This window comes from Salvelinus alpinus, chromosome 21 (genome assembly GCF_045679555.1).
Source record: "Salvelinus alpinus chromosome 21, SLU_Salpinus.1, whole genome shotgun sequence".
Lineage (NCBI taxonomy): Eukaryota > Metazoa > Chordata > Actinopteri > Salmoniformes > Salmonidae > Salvelinus > Salvelinus alpinus.
Window position 1 is genome coordinate 6,424,978 of NC_092106.1, and position 5,528 is coordinate 6,430,505.

A 5,528-nucleotide genomic window follows, 5' to 3' on the forward strand; every position below is an offset into this window, starting at 1 on the left:
CTAGCTGCATTTGCTAGCTAAGTAAGTGAAATTGAAAATGAAAAAAAAACGACACTCGCTCTCCCTATTTCACTCTTGCTTGTCCTTCATTTTGGAAGAAATGAATTGGTTCAAAACTGTTCAACTATTGTCTTCCTCTCTCTTTGAGTCAACCACTCACCACATTTTATGCACTGCAGTGTTAGCTAGCTGTAGCTTATGCTTTCAGTACTAGATTCATTTTCTGATCCTTTGATTGAGTGGACAACATGTCAGTTCATCCTGCAAGAGTTCTAATAGACTGGAGGATGTCCTCCGGAAGTTGTCATAATTACTGTGTAAGTGTATGGAAGGGGGTAAGAACCATGAGCCTCCTAGCTGTCCTCCGGCTACACTTTTGTTTTTATCTCAATCTCTTCATTCAAAGACTCAGTCATGGACACTCTTACTGACAGTTGTGGCTGCTTTGCGTGATGTATTGTTGTCTCTACCTTCTTGCCCTTTGTGCTGTTGTCTGTGCCCAATAATGTTTGTACTCTGTTTTGTGCTGCTACCATGTTGTGTTGCTACCATGTTGTTGTCATGTTGTGTTGCTACCATGCTGTGTCGTCATGTGTTGCTGGCATGCTATGTTGTTGTCTTTAGGTCTGTCTTCATGTAGTGTTGTGTTGTCTTTCTTGTCGTGATGTGTGTTTGTCCTATATTTTTATTTAATACATTTTTAATCTCAGCCCCCATCACTGCAGGAGACCTTTTGCCTTTTGGTAGGCCGTCATTGTAAATAATAATTTGACTTGCCTAGTTAAATAAAGGTTAAATACATTTGAAAAAATACACCATTGTGCTACCATACAGAGTGCTGTTAAGGCTACTTGTCACGACTTCCGCCAAAGTCGGTCCCTCTCCTTGTTCGGGCGGCTTTCGGTGGTCGACGTCACCGGTCTTCTAGCCATCACCGCTCCACCTTTAATTTTCCATTTGTTTTGTCTTGTTTCCCTGCACACCTGGTTTACATCTCTTCATAATTACTATGTGTATTTAGCCCTCTGTTCCCTCCATGTCTGCGTGGGGTATTGTTTATTATCAAGGTTGGCACGCTTCCGTCTGGTTTGCGCCGGGTTTTGTTTTGTACCTGTGCTTTGTGGCAGCCGGAACTTTGTACTGAGTTGTTGTACTTTGTGCTGCCTCACTTGTTCTTTGGGCATTTGTTTTTGTGACGCGGTTGCGTTCTGTTCTATATATATTGCCTCAGTAAAGTGCTTTGTCCACTCATTTCTGCTCTCCTGCACCTGACTTCCATGCACCAGCTACACCCACCATTTGACACTACTCTAGACCTTATTTTCGAAATAGTGTGTTGTAATCAATTATTTGGTGACATGATTATATTTAGTATATTTTTATCTAAAAAGCCGAACTTTTTAAATGTTTTACCATTTACATTTTTATGAAATTCACTGAGGAGGATGGTCCTCCTCTTCCTCCTCTGAGGAGCCTCCACTGTCTGGTTGTTTTTACCCATGGAGTTGCAGGACTGATGGCAGGTTGACTTGTCTGGTTTGGCTAGCTAGCTAGCCCCTGGCTAATGTTTGCATTGAAAAGATTAATCTCAGCACCAGCTTCTTCTTGATCAATGAGACCTGACAGCATTATGGAAATGGCAGAGAGTTCGTAGTGAGGATGACTACTGCTTTGGAATGATGTGTGGTATGTTTTTTTGTTTTTGCACTGTAGCAGAAGCAGAGGCATTATCCAAGTGGGTGCTACATGTTACATGTGGAGGAATACAAAGTCCAGGCTACAGAGAGGCTACAGAGAGGCTGAGGATGACATCAGGGCCAGCAAGCCAACTCCATCACCTGGCATCACAGACTACAGAGAGGCCGAGAATAACATCAGAGTCGGAAAGCTAACTGCATCACCGGCATCTGGCATGACCTGGCATCATCGCCATCAAACTATCATCTAACTCAATTTAGGAGCCTGAGATCGCTGATCTGATGACGGAGTCCTGCTCTATGGCTCTGACAATGTGGTCTTGTCCTGTGTTTTGTTATGTTTTGGATGTGTAACCCAAGCATTTCTGAAAACGTTTTTTGTGTCATCCTCAATTATTTAAAATGTATTATACACGCGTGGTAGTGTCGTGTCAAATAAATCCTATCTATCTCTCTCTCTCCACATGTTGCATGTACACCCCTATTCTACGTTACTGTTTGTCCCAAAACAATGCAACTCCAATGTAGTGAGTAATACCGTAAGACTACACCTCAACACCATAGTACCCTCAAAGCGCATCACTAAGCAAAGGATCCTGGGACTAAACACCTCCCTCTGCAACTGGATCCTGGACTTCCTGACGGGCCGCCCCCAGGTGGTGAGGGTAGGTAGCAACACATCTGCCACGCTGATCCTCAACACTGGAGCTCCCCAGGGGTGCGTGCTCAGTCCCCTCCTGTACTCCCTGTTCACCCACGACTGCATGGCCAGGCACGACTCCAACACCATCACTAAGTTTGCAGACGACACAACAGTGGTAGGCCTGATCACCGACAACGACGAGACGGCCTACAGGGAGGAGGTCAGAGACCTGGCTGGGTGGTGCCAGAGTAACAACCTATCCCTCAACGTAATCAAGACTAAGGAGATGATTGTGGACTACAGGAAAAGGAGGACCGAGCACGCCCCCATTCTCATCGACGGGGCTGTAGTGGAGCAGGTTGAGAGCTCCAAGTTCCTTGGTGTCCACATCAACAACAAACTAGAATGGTCCAAACACACCAAGACAGTCGTGAAGATGGCATGACAAAGGCTATTCCCCCTCAGGAAACTAAAAAGATTTGGCATCTCACGAAATCGACCCCACAAGTGTCAGGAGACTGTCTGAAGTTGGTGCTGTCAATGTGCCAACTTCTGTTTGGTAGCTTCTGAACCGGTTGGGATACAAACGTTTTGCTCTACGACCCCCACAAGTGTCACAGGACTTGTCTGAAGGTAACTGGTACCGGATTTAAAAAACAAAGGGAAGTATGAAGGTAGTTTTGTGCCTACCCCCCAAAAGGGGTTAAATATGTGTAAAAAACAAACAGAATATTTCCTGAGTTTTGTTTAATGTCTCCTAGATTTAGGACAGACTCTTCAAAACATTGTTTCTAATGATACATTTTTTTGCTGTGCTTTTAGCCATTTATGAATGTGTAATTCAATGTGTTTCTGTTGGCTTTAGTAGTAAAGTAGACCAAAATGATCCCCATATTTTTTGGGATACCTAAAGGGGTCCTAAAATTCAAAATCAAACAGCTAAATGATCCATAGCATGACTATCTTAAAACAATTCCATATGTCAGCTTAGCACCCCCCCTCCCCCAACATCTTAGACTTTAAGGAATTAACAGCCAATGTTTACTTTTTTATTTGGGGCTATGACAGTCAATTGCAAATTTGCAAATTAGTCTGACTGTCAGGATGGTGTATTGGAGGCGAAGTCAAGTGCAGGAGAGCAGATACAATGAACAGGCGCACTTTTATTATAGTTCCAAAAACGAGAGCACTACATGAAACAAACATGCTCAAAAAACGGAACATAAAAGTAGAGCGCGTAAACTAACACTACCTAACATGAAAACAATTACACACAAAACATGATGGGAAACAGAGGGTAAAATACAAGTAGCTTAATTGGGGAAATGTAAACCAAGTGTGTATGGAAACAAGACAAGACAAATGGATATTCGAAAAATGGAGTGGCGATGGCTAGAAAGCCGGTGACGTCGATCGCCGAACGTCGCCCGAACAAGGAGAGGGGCTGACTTCGGCAGAAGTCGTGACACTGACATAATGTATCTTACCTCACCACCACTAATGAGATGGGTGTGCATGTCGCGCCGCAGCTTGTCAAAGTCAGGGGGCGTGGTCGACAGTGCGCTCCTCATCTCTGCTGTCACATCCAACCTGGATCGATATTTGATTTTATTGAAGACGAGAGCACTGAATCCAGCTTCACACAGATGTGAGCTGGCAAAGGGTTCCATGATTTTTATGGTGCTTTCAAGACAACTGGATACACTGAAAACACGAGGTCAAATCATGACGTCAGTGATCATCCGGTCGTAAAGTCGGATCTCTAGAAAGGGGCCCGAGTTCCCGAGTTGGAATTCCCGAGTTGGATGACCGTTCAAATAGATTTTTCCCAGTCTGAGCTTGATTTTCAGAAGTCAGAGATTTCAGAGTTCTCAGTTGTTTGTAAAGATCGGCAGGGTCTTCCCTTTGAGTCAGGAACCAAAACTCCTCCATAGTCACCTGTGAATGCATTCGTCACATGACAGCTCGATCAGCTGTTCGATTTTCACTTTGATTTTGGAAGAGTTGCCCTCGGTGTATCATACAATGCGTACATATGGCAGAGGGAGACACAATCATAACTAGAGTGCAGAGGCCTGCCCGCCATCCCACCATTGATGGAGCCCCATCTGTGCAAAAGCCCACCATTCGATTCCATGGAATCTGTTTTTCATCAATATAGCCATGCAGCACACTGAACTGTGCCGCTTCATGCTTGGGAATAGTGAAACAGAACAATATGTCCCCGTGAAAAGCATCCTCCGATTTGTATTGTGAACAAAAGTCAATGCATGGGCACCTCAGCCCTCACAACTAACGTCCACTTGGAGAACATAGGCTGGGGTTTTCTTGAGTCGTTCAGTCAGAGTTTCTCTTGATTGCTAGCAATAGCATAAATTCTTTGTTTAACAGTGTTATCTGACAAAACTATTGATGTGAGTTTCTGAGAGTAGTGGTGTGTGGGTAAAATAACTGGGGAAGCCAAACCCCCCCCCAAAAAAAAGCCATATTACAACCTATGTGTTGTGATAATGGAGACAATAGGAAGACACAGTGGCAGAATACATAACCACACCTTTGTTTTATCACAAAACTGAATAGCACCCCCTGTCCAGGGAAGTCCACAAAGCATATTGCATATACAGTAACAGACAGTTACATGACCTACAGCATGGTCATGCAAGTTAATGTTTCCGACACTATTGATTTAGAACCACAGAGTTACCGCAAGTCGCAAAGAAAACAGGAGCTGCCTCCACTATTCCAGCACCATTTCAACTTCAACATTTCAACTTCAAATCACCTCTGCTTAGTCTAATACAGTGACAACTTAAAGATACCAAAAACAATTTAGTCCAATCAACGTAAGCAAAACATGGTGTGGCTGTCCAGGGTTCTGATTTATGTGTGTGCATGCGTGTGTGTGTGTGCGTGCGTTCACATTCGTGCAAGTAGAAAAAGAGAAAGGGGCCAGAGTTCCTGAGTTGGAATTCCGAGTTGGAAGACCGTTCAAATAGATCATCATGGTGTCACGACCCCTAGTTTGGGAACAGTTGATTTAACTGGAGGAAGTTGTGAGTCATCCAAATAGTTCAATCACTAATACAGTCTAATAATTTATCTGTGGAGATAAAATCCTCTGGTGATACAGGGCTCCCGAGTGGTGCAGTGGTCTAAGGCACTACATCTCAGTGCTAAAGGTGTCACTA